Source organism: Mastigoproctus giganteus, chromosome 12 (genome assembly GCF_048544385.1).
Source record: "Mastigoproctus giganteus isolate SK-2022 chromosome 12, ASM4854438v1, whole genome shotgun sequence".
In the NCBI taxonomy this organism is placed as follows: domain Eukaryota; kingdom Metazoa; phylum Arthropoda; class Arachnida; order Uropygi; family Thelyphonidae; genus Mastigoproctus; species Mastigoproctus giganteus.
The window spans coordinates 104,036,369-104,057,932 of record NC_143586.1 but is presented as its reverse complement, the minus strand read 5'-3'; positions in this window follow the sequence as shown (position 1 = coordinate 104,057,932).

The window sequence follows — 21,564 nt, the reverse complement described above, 5'->3', positions numbered from 1 at the left end:
AAAAGAAAAGCAATATTGATAAACAGAGGCGGACTTGGTCAAAGATTCTTACCTGGGAAAATTTGTAGTGGCCTCATACTAGCGTTTATGGCCAAAATCACACCAGCCCACAGGGGTTTCCCAGGTAAGTCTTATGGCCAGTCCGCCTCTGTTGATAGAGAAAAAATATGAAATTTTGAAACACTTTGAGTGAAATTAAGACCATGTGATATTGCATGTGCTACTGGCCTAAATGAGGCAACGTCGAGAATTAGAAAGAATGCAGAGAAAATAAAAACAACTTTCATAGCAGGAACAACTCAAAGTGTAATTAAAATCCATTAGATCAAGACACAAAGAATTGGAAGAGATGGAACAGCTATCATCTGTTTGGATAGAAAATCAAACAAAAACAAGTTTGCTTACGATAGAAGCAAAAGCATTAGCAATATTTTATTACGTAATAGTCGTAATAAAATACGTAACTATTTTATTACAATTATTTATTGTGTTTGGTTATAAATGTGTGTTCAATCTTGGGTGGTCGGCACCTGGGCCTGTTGTTTTTATTGCACGATTTTGCATTGCACAAGGATTTCTAGGAACACAACAATCGTGCTATACGAGGACTGACTGTACTAGTTTTGAGTTAGAACTCCATCTCGTCAGTGCAACCCTTGGAATGCGTTTCTGCACTGTGTCATCCAAAAAATTGCATTCGTTTTGTAGAGTGACTGAAAAATGAGGCAAGATCCTCAATGGTCTCGAAAAATAGTGCATTCAGATATGAATTTTGCTGACTGAGACAGAACAAGATTCAACTTGTGAGCCTAGCAATGGGTAAATAATGCTGATGGTGCTTTTTCTCTTACTTTAGCTTGAATTGCATTTAAATGTAATGCCATTACTGATGCTCCATCATATATCTGTGCTATAAGTTTATCAGCACAGATGTTGTATTTTTCTAAATTTTTAAATATGCATTCTGTTATACCAGTAGCTGTTCTGTCTTTAAGTTCATCATATCCTATGAAGGCTTCTTTAATTTCAGAATCCAATACATATCTTAAAACTGTGGAACACTGAACTGTATTTGAAATATCAGTCATTTCATCCATTTCTACAGCAATATTAAAGAAGAGATCTTGTGATTTCTTCTTTAATATTATTTGAAAAGGGATAAATTTTGAAATAAAGTATTTGTAAAGTAATAAAGTATCAGTACTATCTAGAGGCAAATGATGCAACAACACACGTACACTCCTCACTCTGCAAAGAGAGATGGCACACTGAAGCGAAGACAGGAATTATTCTGCCTTTATAACATGTTATTTCATGCAGCTGGAGCTGCTTAACATGGCATGGTTTAACAACAATAATGCGATAGTATACATATTGAGGTTGAAAGGCACGGGGAAATTTTGCCTGTCTAACCTCCAAATATACCCATTTACTAAATAATACATTAAATTTCATGCATTAAATTAATATTTTTATAATGAATTGGAAATCATTTACTTTTTATATTTAATAATTAATATTTATAATTTTAGTCTGGCTAGGCACTGCCTATCTTGCCTACCCAGAAGGCACATCCCTGGTTGAGACCACACTCAATGTTGCTGAAGCCAATTAGAGGGATGGCGGAAATTTTAACAGCATGCACAGAACGACCTTTTGTTTAAAATATATCAAACCAAACATCATCCTCAAAGAACTTCGAGAATACAAATGGCAAGAATTAAACAAGAAGCCAGCATAGGAAGCTCTCCAGCTACTAGCCCTAAAGCTCACAAAAACTGCCTATGAAGGAGCATCGAGGGTCATAATGATAACTGGGAAATCCAAAAACTGGTTTCATCCACAGATAAAATATGCCTTTCATAAAAAGCAGGAAGTGGATGAAGACAGGACATCCTAATGACCACATTCAGTACAAAAAAGAGAGTGCTCACTTCATAAAGCTGAAAAGACAAGCACATTACGCAGCTCAAACAGGAAAAAAGGATCATTGGGATAAGAGAAAAAAGGGTCTCGTGGCTGCCGAGATTTTTAGCGAATGGTCCAAGAAGACATTTGGACAACCTCCCGCACCCAATCAATTAACAATCGAGGAAAACAGGAAAAGAATAACTGACCTCCTTCAAATGAATCACAGAAAAAGAAGACCCCATCTCAAACTTACTAAGAAAGACACCTATAACAATCATCACAATTACCAAAGAAAACCTCATGAATGCCATAAATGAGCTTCCTAATAAAGCAACTGTTAGTCCTGAAAATTTCCCTCTTTTCATGGCAAAAATCAGCAGCCCTTACGTTATTGAGGTGTTGCATCACACCCTCAATGAAATCATTCAAAAAGGTTGTTGTTGTTGTTATTTGGTTTTTAGGAGAATTAGCAACTAAGGCCATATTGCTCCATGATATGCGGTGGTCATTCCCTGACCTTTTCGCATCCTCCATATTTGGTGGTGACGGGCTCGAACCCTGGTCTAATCAAGAAGCATGTGCTATGCATTGCTGCTCCTTCCCACCTGGCTACGGAGGCGCCGGGTTCAATTCAGAAAGGTTCTCCCCCCTACATATGGAACTGCTACATAGACAGGCCCATTCCCAAAATAAAGAAACCAAAAAACACCCCCCCATAAGTTGCACCCTCTTAAATTTTTGAGAAGACCCTTCTCTCAGCCCTCACCCAACACTGCTTCGGGCAACACATCCTCTGCACCTACACTCCATTTTATCTGGAAGATCCACTGTCACAAATCTCCTTGAGATCCTTTTCTGGATGAAGGAAGCTCTCAACAATAAGGAACAGCTTGATATTATCTTCCTTGATATATCTGCAGCTTTTGACAATATGTTGATAACGGATCTGGAACAAATTTTATCTTACTACTTCAAAATACAAGGCAATCTCCAATAGATTTTATGTATCATTCTGAAGAAAAGACACCTCATAATCTCTAATGACGATTTTATTGCCCATTACTCCATTTCACAGGGAGACGGTCTCTCCTCACTTTTATTTGCTACAGCTCTGGAACTATTTTTTGCATCCCATAAAGACAACTTTATTACATATGCTAATTACCTGAAATTCTTCATCAAATCTAAAGATCTACAATAAGTTAAGCAAACAAATCAACAGGCCAATAACACAATAAATGAACTGGAGTATTACCTTGATTGTATTGGACTACATTTAAACCCACAAGCAAATCTGCCCAGATGACAATTACAAAGAAAAAGAGCAGGAACAATATCTCTATGCTAGTAAGCGGATGCGAAGTTCCAAAGGTTAAATCGCATGTAGACCTTGGCCTAAAATGGGATGAAGAACTAACATTCTCCGAACACTTTGATTACATCAAAACAAAAACATATGCAGCGCTCTGGGCTGCCAAACAGGAGTTAATTGGCATAAGAAACCCAGATCTTGTTAAAAAGTATATCTTGAAATGTATATTTCCCATCCCACTGTATGCTTCACAGATTTGGTCATCTGCCCCACCGAGCAACCTGAAAGCTTTCCTAAGTATTGAATACTTAGGAAAGCTTGAGATGGCTGAAGAGAATCTCAAATCATCCATTTACTATCTCTAGAGCCATCCTACTTTCCAATCTCAGTATTTCTCCCTGGAAACACAATTAACACAAGAAACATTTTTACATTAGCCCAACTGCTAACAGGAAGATTAGATGCTCCCAGTATTAACGGCTTGTTTCACTCTCATCGAGAAGCCCCACAATGCTGAAACAAGACATCCTCTTCAAAGCAACTTAAAAACCTGGACAGCCTAAGTTGCTTTTTTCCAGCAAACACAATAGAACTCTTCAATCAACTAAGAACTGAATCAATAAAGTTCTGTAATGACAATGCCTACAGATAGCAAGTCTTTGCATACTCCTATCGTCTCGTGAAACTCAAGTGCGCAGCCTCTTGGCTCAAAACTGTATTTAATTTTGATCTCTTTTAACTAGATCTCATTATTCTAGATGTCAACATAAGATTTCAAAATTTGAAATATTCTAATATAAAATCCTAATTACACATGCATTTCAAAATTCTGTATTCGAACTTTCAGGGTGAAAGTCCCATGGACTTTGTAACCTTTTGCTCATGGGGTCTGCTTCACACCTTAGAATGTAACTCACACCCTTCTAGCCAATGGCTATCCCAGGGGTGTTTCCTCAACAGAGGAATAAATTGATAATAATAATAATACTGCTATCTATTGTTAAGCTTCCAATCTACATAAATTGATAATAATAATAATAATAATAATAATGCTATCTGTTGTTAAGCTTCCTATCTACATAAATTGATAATAATAATAATAATAATAATAATACTACATGGATTGACATCAAGCTCTATGCAGGAACCGAGAAGCACCTTCAGCAACTACTCCAGATTACGGAAGAATTCGGTAATGATATTAGGATGGAATTTGGTCTGGACAAATGCAAGACCCATGGATTGCACTAGTGAAAATTAGTCAACCGAAACTACCAGCTGCAGAGTGATAAAGAGATCGAAGCCATGGCAGAGGGAGAGGCCTGCAAATACTTGGGGATGATGCAGGCTCAGCAGTTACAGCACAAGGAAATTAAGGCCTGCTTGACCGAAAAATACCATTATAGACTCAGAAGCCTGCTGAAAGCAAAGCTGAATGGAGAGAACACAGTTAAAGCCATAAACATCTATGCAGTCCCAGTGCTAACATACTCCTTTGGGATCATAGACTGGACTAACACCGAGCTGGAGGACATCATGAGAAAGACAAGGACAATGATAACCAAGAGCTGCCAACATCACCCAAGATTTGCTCTGGAGAGACTGACAATTGCCTGGGAAGGAGCCTGATAGACCTCATTGAGCAACAGAAGACAGCGATAGTTAACCTGAAGGATTACTTCCAGAAACACACAGCAGCATTCCACCAGGCCATAAGGAAGATAGACAAGCAGTATACCCCACTCAACCTAAGCGAGTAGTCTTCCCAACCAGGAGGTACAAACAAAGCTAGAAAGATGAGCAGAGAAGACACTCCGTGGCAGACACTACAATGATCTCCATCAAGATCACATAGATAAAACTGCTTCTAATGCATGGCTCACGAGCGGGACACTCTTCCTCAAGACTGAAGAATTCATGCTCACCATCCAAGACCAAGTAATCAACATTCAGGAACTATAGAAAATACATCACCAAGGAACCCGGGGTGTCCGATGACATGTCGACGATGCCACCTGGCCTCAGAAACAATCCAACACATCACTGTGGGATGTTATCTGGTTTTTTTTTTTTTTTTATAGGAGCATTAGCAACTAAGGCCATATTGCTCCGGGAATATGCGGTGGTCATTCCCTGACCTTTCCGCATCCTCCGTATTTGGTGGTGACGGGCTCGAACCCCGGTCTAATCAAGAAGCGTGTGCTACGCACTGCTGCTCCTTCCCACCTGGCTACGGAGGCGCCCACTGTGGGATGCAAGGTGATCGATCACCCAGACTGAGTACACTCATAGACATGATCAGGTAGCCAGGATAATACATCAGAAGCTAGCAAGGAAATACCAGTTGGTCGAAGAAAGTGTACTGTACTACGAGTACGAACCCCAGGCAGTACTAGAGACCCCAACCCACAAGCTATACTGAGACCGCCATAATAATGGATAGGCAATCCCGCACAACAGACCGGATATAACCCTTGTGGACAAGAAGGAAAAGACTACCTTATCTGATTGACATAGCTGTACCCAACACTGGCAACCTGCAGAAAACCCATGGAGGAAAAAATCAGGAAGTACACGAACCTAAGACAGGAGATCAAAGAGATGTGGCATATGCAAGAAGTAACGACCAACCCGATCATTGTGTCAACCACAGGTATGGTGCCAAAGACCCTACATAAGAGCCTAGCAGCAATAGGTCTCCCAGCGAACACATACAAGGAACTCCAGAAAGTCACAATCCTGAACACCTGTAGGATAGTCAGAGAGTCCCTTGACCAACAGTAACACCAGACATAACAACAACCACCCTGTGTACTTTGTAGCAATACCTCACGAGGTGGAACTCCCAGTGAGGGAGAAATAATATAATAATAATACTGCTATCTATTGTTAAGCTTCCAATCTACATGTTCAAGTTTTGTACAAAGATTTGTGTCTCTGATTGTTCTCACAGTATAACCAGAAACACAAAAACTTTAAAAACAACCTGCACTACACATATATCAAACCTCACTACGTGTGATATAATTCCCAAAAGAAGAAACTTTAAAATGAGTGGTCAAATGAGTAATATTTCAGTTATTACAGTTATTCTTTTTCTCTAAATAGAGAAAAGCGAGTTAGTTAATGTACAGCGCATTACATTTCAGGTGCATTAATTAATTTTTTTTTTTTTTTTTTTTTTTCTGTGATAGAAGCAGAAAGTAAATAACTAATTATCTTGTTAACAATTATTTATTACTTAACTAATAATATACGAAAGCAATTGTTTTTACTTCATTGAACATATTTCCCAACATAACATTCACTCCACATTTTGCAATACTTTAATCAACAGCATTAGAAAAGCAACACATATTTCAGAATAAATACTGTGATAAATATCACAATATATTCAATCATAGTATACTGTCAACATTTTCATAATGCAGCTTACTTATTTCTTTCTGTATTTTAATAACAACTGAAATATAGCACATATTTAACATTTCTGCAGTGGGTAATCATCAAATAATAATATTTTATGTATTCAGTAAACAAAAAAACTAGTAAAAAATACAAAAAAATTAGTAACAAAAAAACTCGCAAAAAGCAATGACTCTTATGTGCAAACCAACAACAACATTTCATTTCTGTGCATCAACCATATTTCCCACTCATTCCTCCAAACTGCATCTACTACAGTATATGGCATATGAATAGCCAATGTGATACATATCGAAAAAAAAGAAATAATAATTTCCAGATATCTATTGGCTCAATTTTAATGAAAGTTGGGATGGCCTGACAAGTCTTTCTAAAAGATTCAAAATTAAATTTCTCTTTGCGTGCCATTAGATGAGTTGACAGAATATTCAGTAGGATACACCACGGTGAATGATTTTTTTTTTTGCTGATACTAACTGGTCAATCAAGAGAGGGAGTGAATGGAAGACTAGAGGATTGGAGGAAGGTATTGAAAGGGAACGAATTAAAGATTAGTGAGGCTAAAACAGAATACTTAGAATGCAAATTTTGAAATGAAAACAGAGAAGATATAGTAATAAGAATAGAGAAGCAGGAGAAAAAAAGGAGAATTCAATCAAATATCTAGGGGTTAGTAATGCAACAGAATAGGGATATTGATGAGGATGCAACCAACCAAATTTGTAGTAGATGGTTGGAGTGAAGACAGGCAAGTGATAATTATTTGTGCACCCCCCCCCCAAGGATTTCAATAATTGGAGATAAAGAGGAGAGACTGAGATGATTCAGACCTGTAAAGAGAAAGGGTCAGAAAACAAGTAAACAGGTTCCTGGATTTGAAAGGTTGAGGGTAAACAAAGGCAGTGATGACCTAAGACGGCATGGATGAAAATCATGAAAAGAATTATGGAGAAATGCAAAAGTAGAGGGGGGAGACTTGACTAAGGAATGGCATATAAGGACTCAAAAAGCAGGCCCCATATTGATGGATTAAGAGTGGAAGAAGAGGAGATAAATGCAATGACAGAAACTGAAAATTAAGCTTGAATTTATTTCAAATTTTTAATTTTTAACCTTATAGAATATACATGCAATGCAAATAGTTACTATACAACTTAATTTCATAAAACATACATTTTAATAACCCAAGAATTTGTTCTAATGTACTCAGGTTCTGGGGAAGAGGAAGGGGAAGGACGACCATCCTAATCACACTTGATTTACGTATTACGTTCCATTAATAATTTCTAAACACCAATCAATTTCTTTCTTTTTACGTAATTCTTAGATTCACTGTTATTATGTATTTGCAACATATAAAAATCATTCAAATAAGTATTTAGTTTTTAAAGCAATTCGATTGCTGAAATCATATTTGCACTATTTATACTTCACATTAAAAATTAGCATTAACATTACCATTAATAGTGGCATATGATGCAAGAAAGCAAGCTTATATAGCATCAGCCGCCAAAAAAAAACACCTCTTCTCATTTCACCCACCCATTCACTCCAAACGTTTGTCTACTTCACCCTTGAATTTATTTAAGTTGTCAACTTCCATAATGACAGATAGAAGTTTGTTCCAGCAATCAACCATCTGCAGGCTAAAGGCAAATTTCCACACATCTATTCTACAACTGTCTTTCCTCAATTTGAATTTATGTCCCCTAAGGTGCAGAATCTGAGCAAGAGGAAGAATCCCATCAGCATTGAGCATGCTCAAACCATTCAAGGCTTTATACACCTCAATCAGATCACCTCGCAGGTGCCTAGTCTCCTAATACTGCAATTTACAGAACTTAATCCTATCTTAGTAACAGCAACCCTTTGTTCCACTCACTAATCTCATTGCCCTTCTCTGTACTCATTCTAGTAGCCCAACGTCTTTCCTAAAATGAGACCTCCAGACCTGTATGCAGTATTCAAGGTGTAGCCTGACCACTGCCTTATACACGGGGATAATCACCTCCTTAACCCTGCTAGCAAAATTCCTATACATCATTGACAAGACCCCCATGAGCTACTCTTACAGCCGGTCTGCACTGCTCAGAAAAATTCAGAAAAATATCTGACTGCACAGTTACCCCCAGATTTTTTTCACTCTCCACTACTCTGAATGTGGTAATGCATAGTTGGTATGTTACTCTAGGGTTACTGTTACCCATATGCAGTACTTTGCATTTATCAATGTTAAACTTCAGCTGCCACCTCTCAGCCCATCTGTTCAACTTTTCTAGATCCTGTTGCAGCAACATACCATCCTTACTGTCATTAACAACCCTACCAACCTTCATATCGTCTGCAAACTTGGATGTTGGACATGCAAAACGTTGGATAACTGTAATTCTCATACCAGAGACAGCATTCAAACTTGGGACCATTATGTCTCAGGCAAGTATTTTGCTCACTGGACCAATCTGTCAGTATTGGGTTAACATTTTGGTTAATACTAAGGACTACTGTTCTGTGGAGATTACAGAGACCAGAGTTACTATATTATCTAATAAAAAATAATAAATTACTCCTGAATACTTAGGCTATGTACATAACCTTCAGAAAAAAAAAAGAAAAGAAAAGAAAAAAAAAACACAATTTTCAAAAATCTGAGTGTACCCGAATTTAAAACCACTAAATATGCAAATAAAATTTAAAAAGATAAATTAATTAAAAAAATATTATCATGTTCAACAGTATCACCTACTAATAATTCAGCAATAGGATTATGAAATAAGTACCTCAGGCGCCTCCGTAGCCAGGTGGGAAGGAGCAGCAGTGCGTAGCACACGCTTCTTGATTAGACCGGGGTTCGAGCCCGTCACCACCAAATATGGAGGGTGCGGAAAGGTCAGGGAATGACCACCGCATATCCCGGAGCAATATGGCCTTAGTTGCTAATGCTCCTAAAAACCAAAATAACTAACTAAATAAGTACCTCCTATACTATGAGCTTAGTCAATTTCCTTAATATGAGCAATCAGTGTGCAGGAGTTAAAAACCATATTACACTGATTAATCAAGATGTAACCATATGATGTGTAGTTATGAGGTGGGATCTGTGTTGCATTACATCTTAAAAAGGAGAGCATATTGGGGCAAATCTGATAAAAAAAAATGTGTAAGAATATGCACAATTCTTCAAATTTTGAAATGGACTGGAGTGACCATTCCATATACACAGAGATATCTGTGTGCATATGTGGAAAGTGTGGTGGGGAAGCTTACTATGGAAACAGAATTGAGCTATCTGAAATATATCCTGAAACTTGAATATCAATGTAACTTCATTCTTGAGTGATAACCAAATATCTGAAAAACACATATGTGGTGTGATCAAAAAATCTTTGGTACTGAATTAATATTTGGGAAATAATGAAGCTTGCCAACTATTCAGATGGATTTCCTTCAAGGTAGTCTCCTAGGCACTGTATGCACTGCTTCTGAAACTTCCAGAAACATTCCTGATAGTAATTCCTGAATAATTTCCTTAGTCATTGCAAATCTGTGAACAAATTGTCATGATGTGAGTGCCAATTCCACTTTTCCACCATTTTCTCCAAGCATCATTGCTAATCACCATAAAGCTATTTTGCAGTATTCCTAGTTCACTGTTTAACTATGTGACACAAATTCATAAAGAACAATGTCCCATGAGTCCAAAAAATGATCTTCACATTTGATCAGGTTTATCTTGTTCTTTTGGGACTTCGAGAGAACTGGGCCTTTTGTTTCCAGATCATAGCCATACACAGTGCCAGATTAATCAATAAGCAAAATAAGCACATACTTAGGGCACCAAAGTAAAGGGGAGGCATCAGTTTTTTTCCATAGCTATCATGCCAACTTTAACTCTTTCACTGCCACTCACTACTTTAGTTGATTTTTTGTAATTGTTCTTACCTGCCATGTTCGACTTTTTTTTAAAATGTTTTCTTCCAAAAAAAAATCCCTCTTGTTGTGCTACTAAAGGTTAAACAAAATCCACTCTCAATTAGTGTATTTATTACATATTTAAAATAGTAGCTTTTGCGAGTTTAATGTGTATTTTTTAACATTTATTCTTCTATAATTTTCAGACCCAAGATAAAACATGTTCAATTAAATGGTGCAAAAAGAGAAAATTGGCTAAAAAGAATCAACAAAGTGCTTTGAATTTAGTGGCCAAGACTGGAAAGCTGACTAATTTTTTCACAAAAGTTACACAACCTGATCTTCCAAATGAAAACAGATCTCCACCATCAGAAGCTATTTGTATTGTATCTGACTACGACAAGATTGAAGATGAACCTATCGGTACCGATTGGTCAAATTCAAGATTAGAACATCATGATGTTGAGGTGTCACAGGCTGGCTCAACTGGAAAAAGTCTCACTACTGATCACACTTTGCCTGTAAATTCTTTTGATATGTCTAGTGTAAATGTTGAGGCAAGTTGCTCTACAAGGCAGTCAGATCAAGGTGAAATGATTCAGTCTGCAAAAGATGAAGTAAATAAAGCAAATTATCCAGGGTTTTGCTGAGATATTTCTGCTGATAATGTGGTTTATTACACTGCTTGCAGACCCAGTGATTATCAACACCACAAAGGACCATGACAATTCTTGCCGAACTTTCAAAAGTGGCAAACAAACAAGTTAATGTTCACAAAAACATTTCTTTTCGGTAAAAGCCAATGGTGAGCAATATAATAGAGAATGGTTAGTGGTTATTAAGCAGGATCAGTTTACTGCTTTGTTTGTAAACTTTTTTCTCCTAAATGTTCCTAGTGTTTTGTTGAAAGAAGAGGGTTCAGTGACTGGTGAAATACTAATGTAATTAACATTAGCGTTAGTAGAGGCATACGATGCGAGAAAGCAAGCTTATACAGCATCAGCCAAAAAAAAAAAAAAAAAAACCTCCCATTTGTTCCAAATGCCTGTCCAGCTCAACCATAAATTTATTTAGGCTATCAACTTCCACAAAAAAAGATGGAAATCTGTTCTACCAATAAACCACCAGCCTGCTGGCTAAAGGCAAACTTCCACACATCCATTCTATAACTGTCTTTCCTCAATTTGAATCTATGCCCCCCTCAGGCTCGTAATCTGACCAAGAGAAAGAATCCCATCAGCATTCAGCTTGCTTCAAGGCCTTATACACCTCAATCAGATCACCTCGCAGGTGCCTACTCTCCAGGTGCTGCAATTTGCAGAACTTAACCTTTCTTGGTAAGAGCACCCCCTTTGTTCCCCTCACCAATCTTGTTCTCTGCTTTGTACTCGTTCTAGCAACTCTACATCCTTCCTAAAATGATTCCTCCAGACCTGTACACAGTACTCTAGGTGTGGCCTAACCATTGCTTTGTACAATGGGATAATCACCACCCTGTCCCTGCTAGAAAAATTCTTATATATCATTGACAAGACTCCATGACCTGCTCTGGCAGCCCATCTGCACTGCTCAGCAAACTTCATATTGGACTGCACAATTACCCCCAGATCTTTTTCACTTTCCACTTCCCTGAGTGTAGTACCACTCAGTTGGTACATTTCTCTTGGGTTATTGCTACCCATGTGCAGTACATTGCATTTGTCAATGTTAAACTTCAGTTGCCACTTCTCGGCCCATTTACCCAACTTATCTAGATCCAGTTGGAGTAGCATACTGTCTTTACTGTCATTAACAATCCTGCTAACCTTTGTATCATCTGCAAACTTGGACATTAATCCTGATATACCTTCATCAATATCATTGATGAATATACAAAGCAACAATGGGCCCAGCACCAAACCTTGGGGAACTCCACTAACAACATTTGTCCACAAAGAGCAGTGTCCATTGATTACCACTCTCTGTTGTCTCCCACTCAACCATCTTTGTCCATTGTAGCAACTTACCCTTAATGCCCTACCCCTCCAATTTGTACAGCAGTCTTCCACATGCAACAGTATCAAAAGCTTTCCTGAAATCCAAATACAGTCAGTCCTCATATAGCACAATAATTGTGTTCCTAGAAACACTGGTGCAATGCAAAATCATGCAATATAAATAAAAGGTCCTATCTATTGGAATAATAGGGTTAGGTGCCAACCACCCAAGATTGAACACACATTTGTAACCAAAACATTACTACACACAATAAATAATCGTAATAAAATACGTAGCATTTTATTACGACTATTATGTAATAAAATATTGCTAATGCTTTTGCTTCTATCGTAAGCAAACTTCTTGTTTGTTTGATCTTTTATCCAAACAAATGACAGCCATTCCATCTCTTCCAATTCTTTGTGTCTTGATCAAATGGATTTTTAGCATTAGCTAAGACACATGGTGCAAGAAAGCAAGCTTATATAGCATCAGCAAAAAAAAAAAAAAAAACACACTTTGAGTTGCTCCTGCTATGAAAGTTGTTTTTATTTTCTCAGCATTATTTTTAATTTTCAGCATTAATTTTCATAGGCCTGTAGCACATGCAATATCACATGTTCTTTCATTTTGCTCAAAGTGTTTCACAATAATTTCATATTTTTTCTCTATCAACTCTATTTCCTCTGTCTCCATTGTTTTCTAGCCTCTGGCCCACCAGGGTTTCTGGTGGGCCGGAGGACAGAAAACAATGGAGGTGATGTGATTTTGGCCATAAACACTATTATGAGGCTGCTACAAATTTTCCCGGGTAAGAATTTTGTGTCCAGTCCACCTCTGTCTATTGATATTGATTTTCTTTTTCTCTCTGAATCTGTAGTGTCTTCACCAGGATGCTTCCTTTTCACACCTTTGAAGTATTTTACTCATTTTTAGGGAAGGAGGCACTCTTGATACACGTAAACAAAAGCTGCATGAGTGTAGCAACTGAATAAACAACACCGTAAAGGCAGAGAGAGACACTATTAACACCTCACTAGCTCGCATTTTACCAAAGCACATTTCTGGATGTCACTACCATAAAACAATAAAATCAATTTCAAGTTCCGTTTCTGCTAGTGGAATCTGTTATAAACCAGTAGTAAATTCAATCTAATTGCATTTGCAATAATACGATAGCCAGAAACGTGTAGGTTTTTACATTATTATGGTGAAATGTGTTTCCCCTTCACTGATATAAAAAACATAAATACATTTTCAGAATCTTCTCTTCATTCCTATTGTGTTGGAGTTGGGGTGATTCTGCATTCGACTGCAATTTCTTGTAAACACAAAGGCGAATCGTGCATAAGCAAATTTGGTTTGTGTTATATGCAATATCGTTCCCCTATTTATAAAATGTGTATGATCGAATTCGTGTAGTGTAAACACGTGTTATATGAGAACTGACTGTATATGATATCAAAATTATTTTTGATATTCAGTTCATATGTGACCACATTAAAGTATCCAATCAAACTGGTCAGACAAGACCTCCCTTTATCAAATCCCTACTGCGTCTTAACTATTACTGCAGTCTTGTCTAGATGATCCTGCAATGCTTCTTTAACCAGTGACTCAATTATTTTCCCCTGAACACAAGTTAAACTAACAGGTCTACATTACTTGTGTCACCTTTTGAATCCCCTTTGTGAATTGGTGATACATTTCTACATGACCAGTCCATGGGGACTTCCCCTGAGTCCAAGGAAGCTCTCATAATTATGGCTAAGGGTTACTTACTTCCTTTGCTGCCTCCTTCAATAAAACTGGATAGATCCCATCTACCACAGGTGTCTTTCTTATGTTTAACTTCAACAATTTCTCCTCCACTTTGCTCTCAATTATTACAAAATCACTTAGCTCCCTGTTAGAGTTAGATAAACTTCTGGCATTCCCCTCATTGAATAACTCCTCATGTGAATAACTCCAGAATGTAGATGCAAAATATTGGCTACCTGTGCATGATCATCAATAGTCAACCCATCTATGTTAAATGGTCCAATCTGATTCATCCCTTTCCTTTTAGAGTTTACATAAGCAAAGAACTCTTTGCTGTTTTTCTTTGCATCCTTTGCCAAAGTGCAATTCTTTGGCAGTGCAATTCTGCACTGCCAAAGATTTCTCATAATCTGCCTTCACCTGCCTAAACTCCTTTGTGACTTTAGCATTAGTAGAGGCATTTGATGCAAGAAAGCAAGCTTATGCAGCGTCAGCCAAAAAAAAAAAAAAATAAAATAAAGTAAAATAAATAAATAAAAAATAACCACTTCCACTTCACCCCTCTGTTCGTTCGAAATACCTGTCCAGCTGAGCCTTAAACTTATTTAGGCTATCAACTTCCACGACAAGGGATGGAAGTCTGTTCCACCTACCAACCACCCGCTGGCTAAAGGCAAATTTCCGCACATCTATCCTACATCTGCCTTTCCTCAATTTGAATTTATGCCCTCTCAGGTGATTATTCTGAGCAAGAGGAAGAATCCCATCAGCATTGAGCATGCTCAAACGATTCAAGGCTTTGTAAAACCTTGTATAACTTGATTACAGACAAGCTTATATCTGCGACATGCAATCTGTGTCACCTGATAATTTATATGTATCCCTTATATTTTTCTTCTCTGCCACGAACCTCATTAATTCATCTGACATCCATTTAGACCTGAACCTTGAACTGTATTTCTTAGCTGGAATGAAAAGCTTAGTAGCCTCCAAGACTAAGACCCTGAAGGCTTCCCATTTAGAATTCAACATTGGTAACATCATCAGTTGATCCCACTGTACAGAATTTGAAAACTGTTTGAGACTCCTGTAGTCACATTTATGAAAGCAAAAACCCTTCCCTTTAGCCTTGATGGTATTTACTTCTTTAAGTAATTTCCACATTGTGATCACTGTCACCAAGTGGTTCCTTTACCTGCAAATTCTTAATGCATGAATAACCACTGCTGATAATCAGATCAAGAGTATTACTCCCTCTGGCTGCCTCTCAAACATGCTGCTGTAGATAAGTCTTCCAATAAATCCAAAAAAGTCTTGATAGTGCGCGAGTGACTAACCGCAAGTTCCAGTCAATATCTTGAACGTTAAAATCCCCCATTATAAGACATTCCGATTTAGTGGCCCACTATTTCTCTGCACAATTGCTCATTATACTCATCAGATTCATTAGGCCTATAACAAACACCTACTCTAATTTTTCCTTTCCCAGTGCTTATGTCACACCAAACAGATTAAACATTGCATTGTTCGCCAACGTCAATTGGATGCACTTCCTTAGATTTTATCTGTTTCTTAACTAACAACATAACCCCTCCTCCCTTCTTGTCCTGTCTATCCTTTCTGTACACATTGTACTTCCCAAATTCCAATTCTGCACTGCTTATATCTGTGTGACACCATGTCTCTGATATCCCAACAATATCTGCCTTTGATGTCTTGATTAGCACTTCAAGCTGGTCAAATTTATTAACTATACTCCTAGCACTGGTGTACATGCAAGTAAACATGCACCTTTTTCTACTCTTAGTTACCCTAACACAGCCCATGTATTTATTTATTGCACTATGACTCCTAACAGTCCTGGAAATCTCCATTGCCTTGCTTTCCATGCTGCTGCTCATTCTAATAGAAGCAGTGCAAGAATCACTTTTGCCTCTGCCTACGGCCACTGTTAATACATTGTTTTACCACTCCAAAGTTTTACCTAAAATTTAAAAACTTGTTTTATAATTGCAGAACTATATTAAAAATAAAATATATACTAATTGTCTCACTTTATTTAAAATATCCAGTATGAAGGGCTGGTGCACTGATTCCATTTCACAATGCCCTCAATATGATTCATTTAAAAAAAGACAAATTATTTTTGGCTGCAGCTTGAACACTTTCAATAAATTTCAGCAATGCTCTCTGAATTCCTGACAGGGAGGGAGACAAGCACAATAATTCCTTCTTCTACATTGTCAACATCACTTTCCATTTCACCCTTCTGTTCTTCCATTTGTATTTGAGAAACTCTTATCAGCACTGCATTTCAATACTGCAATCAACATTTATGAAAAAAATTATTTCAAATGATATTGCTTCATTTATGTCCAAAGCAGGAACAACAGCATTCCAGCTAAATCTAGAAGATTTATATCCTCATCAGCTCTCTACAACAGAACTTGTTAATGAAAATCCAGGTTAACCTGAAACAATTTGCAAATTGCATGCCATCCTTCACTCTATTCTCATAACCTACAGTAAATTGATTTCAAGAGGATATTCCTTAACATATAAGCACTTCTATGTGACTTGCATGCAATATTTATTCTTAAAAATCTGAATAATTCCTTGGTCCAAGGGTTGGTGTTTGCTGGAAGGAATTTAACTGAAAGAGCAGTTAATGTTGGAATAATACTGCAAACTGTGCAACCAGGGGCTCACATCTGGTGAGTATGGGCTCGGCACACCCAGGATCCTGAGCTGGATAGCATCATTCTTCTCTTTCCTGGTGATCTCTCTCTCTCTCTCTCTCTCTCTCTCTCTCTCTCTCTCTCTCTCTCTCTCTCTCTCTCAGGATAACTAAGAAATTTTTTTGGCCAGTGCAGCATAAGCTTCAGGCTTCCTTGCACCATATGGCTGATAATAATAATAAAATGATTTTTCTTTTTATAACTGACTAATGCAATCTAACATCAGCAGCCATTAAGAAAAATGTTCAACTGTCATCCAAGCCTTATGATTTGCAACATATTGCACTGGAAAGGTTTTTATGCTATAAAAACATCATAGCCTTAAATATTTTCCAGTTACCAATGAGTTTACTTTCTCTCCTTCATTCGTGTTACCATCCAAAATGAGAGTTAAACATTCTTTACTATACTTGTTGCCATGCAGAGAATTTCTTTCAAAGTTCTTATTTTATTAGAAAAACACTTGTAAAACAAATCCAGCTCATCTGCTTTGAACACATCATTAATATTGTAATCTTTATAATTATAATTTCAGAAAAATTTCTGTGCTATTCATTACAAGTCTCATTACCAAACTCTGAACTTTCTCCACAAGTGTTCTGAAAAATGTAGTTTTTCGGAAATTTACTAGTCATCCACCACTTTCCTTAAATCAATCATGATTTAAGATCTCATACAAATTGTTTAGCCTTTCCATTGAGTAATGTTATAGAAGTTGTTTAGTCTTCTAAGCATACTGCTTAAAGGAATATTCTTTTCTCAGTACTGAATAAAACATTAACACAACAGTCTATATCTGGACAACCTGCACTTCTCATTCATTAAACTCTAATAGGAAGCTAAATGATTTTGTAATAACTGAGAGGAAAGTGAAAGAAAAATCGTTGAAGTTGAACATAAGAAAGGAACCTGGGGTGGATGGGATCTGTCCAATTAGATTAAGGGAGGCAGCAAAGGAAGTAAGCATATGCTTGGCCATAATTATGAGAGAATCCTTGGATTCAGGAGAGATCCCCACAAACTAGAGAAGTGCAAATACATCCCCAATTCACAAAAGGGGACTAAAGGGTGACACAAGTAATTACAAACTACATTATTTTAACCACTAGTTAAAGAAGTAATGCAGGTTCATCTCGACAAGACTACAATTGTAGTTCAGACACAGTATAGATTTGTTAAGGGAAAATCTTGTCTGACCAAACTGATGGGATACTACAATGTCCAAGTTTTCAGATGATACAAAGGTTGGAAGGATGTTAAATCAAATAACTGATGTTAAATAGCTATTTAATCCTATCTAATCCTAAAAGATGATAATAAAAATCTTAGATGAATGAAATAATTAAAAATTAATATAATCAATAATGCTTTATGATTAAACAGAATCAATTTTTTTTTTTTTTGAAGATTGATAATAATAATACATAAGCTATGCTTACTTGTATTATTTTAACTCACAACCATGATGGGATTATATTCTGCATTTTATAAATAGCTGGAATAACAATAAATAACATTTTATTTTACAAAAGTAATAATAAATACCATACAGTTTCATAACATTTCTTTAACAGAGCATGTCAACTTCAAAATTTGCTAGACAAAATAAAGAAAAATCTAAATAAAGTTGAAAAACTCCCTTCCCTAAAAAAGTACCAGTATATATATCAAATAGTTTGTCAATACCTCAGGAAATTCCATATCTAAAAAGCTGTACCCATTCACTCGTAAGATTTGGTCTCCAACTTCAAGACCTGCTTGTTCAGCTAAGCCACCAAGCTTTACAGACTGCACAAAAATACCAGGAATTTCTGGTGGACCTTTTGCAATACTGAAACGAAAAAGTAAAACTATAAATTCCAACTGCCTTTGCTGATTTCATTCTTTTATGGTAATTTTTTTAATGTACAAAACTGGAGATAAAAAAGAAACAATACTTTCCACGGAATGTTCTTTTTATCACAGAATCCAGATGGCTTGATTTTTTATCATGTATCCATGTTTTCTTTCAAATTCATTTAGTTTGCCATACTTTAGTCATTTCTCTACCAGAACTACCTTAAACAAGCATCACAACCTAGAGTACAGATAGAAAAGGCAATACCCTGACCCTCCCAAATGCCACACAAAATGGTTGCATATAATCAATCCAACAAGGTGAAAAGTTTAAAAGTCCAGAAAAAGAAACACAGGATATGCCTCTGTTCCAATTTAATTTCAAAGTGAAGCCCTCTAAATGAATTTCAAAACTTCACTCAGCCTATGTGCACCTTGCAAAAGCAGATAGTTTCCTTCAGACCAGAAACCACAGTAACCTACACTGTTATGTTGTTGTTGTTATTTGGTTTTTAGGAGCATTAGCAACTAAGGCCATATTGCTCCGGGACATGCGGTGGTCATTCCTTGACCTTTCCGCATCCTCCGTATTTGGTGGTGATGGGCTCGAACCCCGGTCTAATCAAGAAGCGTGTGCTACACACTGCTGCTCCTTCCCACCTGGCTATGGAGGCACCTCCTACACTGTTACTCCTACATCAATGAATGTAATGTACCACCTGAAAGCCCAGCCTTCTGATGAGGCAGTGAATTTTTAAAAAAAAAATTTCTTTACACCAAAATTTGTTATAAGATAGCTAGTTAAATTCCCTGTGAAAAGTGATGGTAAGAACACATCACTAATCATATTTCAATACTACTGTCACACTGAAAATTTGTCTTGAAATATGATCTCGGAATTCCTAACATAAAAACTTTATTCATAAAAAAAAGATATTTTCTAGAATAAATTTAAGCAATTATTTTCAAAAAATTTCTATGTATTTCTGCATCCAATTATACCCCAACAAAAAAAATGTTGAAAATGCAGCAAAGAAATGCAGGATTGTCCATATTCCAATTTAATTTCGAAATAGTGCCCTCTAAATGCATTTCAGAATATTACTTTTACTCATTACTAAGTTTGAGACTGTCCTTAGTGCAAGAAAGAGAGAGAGCTCCTGCATTTAACATACTCAGACTTTTAAGAGCCTTGAAAACCTTGAACAAGTCATCTTACAAATGTCTAATTTCTGGGTAAGGGCTACAAAAAAAAAAACAAAGAAACTGTAATTTTTCCCCAGAAGAGCACCTCCTTCCACTACTAACTAGTTAATGCCCATATCACACATCTTCTCCTGGATCTATATTATCAATAAATGCCAGAAACAGCAGGGAGACAACCAAAAAAGTGAACTTATGGGATCCCATATGACACTAGCCACTCAGAGCAGAGACCACCGATAATTGCATGAGAAGTCTCTTACAGTCTTAATTGTTTCCTGAATTTTGGAGCATAATGATAAGCATGTCACACATACCAATTCTGTACACAATATTGTGGAAATAAAACCAAAATTTTCTACACTTAGGGTAGTAGAAAATGAAACAGACCTGGGAGTAATTGTGCAGTCAGATATGAAATTTTCTGAGCAGTGCAGACAGATTGCCAGAGGAGGTCATCGGATATTGTCAATAATATACAGGAATTTTGCTAGTAGTGAAAAGGAGGTGACTATCCCTTTGTATAAGGAAATGATCAGGCCATGTCTTGAGCACTGCATACAGGTCTGGAGTCCTCATTTTAGGAATGAAGAGTTGTTTGAGTGAGTACAGAGAAGGGCAACAAGATTAGTGAGGGAAACAAAGGAGTAGTCTTACCAAGAAAGGCTTAAGTTCTGCAAATTGCAGTGTCTGGAGACTAGGCACCTGCAAGGTGATCTGATTGAGGTGTATAAAGCCTTGAATGGGTTGAGCAGGCTCAATTCTATTGTGATTCTGCCTCCTGCTCAGATTACAAACCTGAGGGGGCATAAATTCAAATTGAGGAAAGACAGTTGTAGAGTAGATGTGCGGAAATTTGCCTTTAGTCAGTGGGTAGTTGATTGCAGAAACAAACTTCCATCTGTTGTTGTGGAAGTTGACAGCTTAACTAAATTCAAGGATAAACTGGACAGACTAAATGTCTGTCCAGTTCCTCCTAGCAATGGTCTTTTTTTTTTTTTGGCTGATGCTACATAAGCTTGCTTTCTTGCATGACATGCCTCTCTACATACAGAAGTGCTTTAGCATCATTTGGCATGTAGTAAGAAATAGAAGTGGCTAAGGAAATAACAGTAAATTAAGTTTCCAAAAAGCATCATTATTTGAACATTTCACATGTGAATCTTTTCACAATGAATTGTCCCACACATGCAATTTGAATAAGTCATCATCATCATCAGCCATTTTCAATCCACTGCAGGATGAAGGCCTCTCAAGCAACTTTCCAGTTCCTTCTGTTTTGTGCAATTGCCATCCATTTACTACCCACAATCCCATGAATTTCATCTATCCATCTCCGTTGTTGTCTTCCAGGTTTTCTTCTAGTAGATGTGCGGAAACTCCTCTTGGGTACCATTCTGTTATTTTCTTAGTCCATCTGTCATCATGTCTTCAAGCTATGTGTTCTGTCCGTGACCATTTTAGTTCTTTAGTAGTAGTAGTATGTGATGC